This window comes from Rhagoletis zephyria, unplaced genomic scaffold (genome assembly GCF_001687245.7).
Source record: "Rhagoletis zephyria isolate East Lansing unplaced genomic scaffold, Rhagoletis_zephyria_1.1 Rzeph_scaffold_06738, whole genome shotgun sequence".
NCBI classification, from domain to species: Eukaryota; Metazoa; Arthropoda; class Insecta; order Diptera; family Tephritidae; genus Rhagoletis; species Rhagoletis zephyria.
The window spans coordinates 22067-23057 of record NW_016163821.1 but is presented as its reverse complement, the minus strand read 5'-3'; positions in this window follow the sequence as shown (position 1 = coordinate 23057).

Below are 991 nucleotides of genomic sequence, written 5' to 3'. Positions count from 1 at the left end.
TTGTACTATTTAGCATGTTATTGGTCGGTAACAAGACCAACTTAAATTTAAATCTATTAAATACATTCTAGCGTGTCTAAGTCCTTTACCCACAAAAGCGGCTATAACTTTTTTTTCTATTCGAAATAATAAGAGTGGCACCTTTCTGAAATATTTATTAAATGAGCAATTTTTTTATGTAATGCAAAGTTATAGCTCAGTACATTTTTTTCCACCAGAGATAGTCAAAGTTGGGGAAGAAAATATCAAAAAGTTAAAAATCCCAATATAGTCCTAATTTTATAATGGTTCCTTAATATATTTTAACAACATTGCATTTGAGTATGGAGAAGCAACTATCTGAAAGTATTTTACATAAAAAATTTACTAAGTATAGCCTTGTTTGTAGATGCAGTTAAAGAAAATACATGAAAAAGCACGATTTTATTTTAATTCGAAAAAATTAAAATATTTCAAAAACGGTGACACTTTTACCAGAAAAATTTTTGCTTATCAGGGAGCTCACCACCCCACCTGCCTTCTTCTCAAGTTTGGCAGGTTACTTCTGGGACACCCTGTATATGTATACATATATATATGTATACATACATACGTGCATTCAAACATACATATATACATATGTAGGTACTCGTACCCGTCATGCGTCGCTTTATTTCTTTCTTCCCCTTCCCTATACTACCTATATCTTCCTTCTCACTCATGTAACGTTTTCAGTTTTAAAAATTTCACTCTCCATTTTTGCGATACCGCCGCCTAAGAAGTTTCACTTCAAAAAGAGTTTGAATATCTCATGGATCGTGGGATATGCCAACAATCGGAAAGCCAATGGGCCAGCCCATTGCATATGGTTCAAAAGTCGAATGGCTCATGGAGGCCATGCGGCGACTATAGACGGCTTAATGCAAAAACGGTTGCTGATAGTTACCCTATTAGGCATATTCAGGATTTCGTATGCGACTTGCATGGAAAGACAGTTTTCTCCGTCATAGAC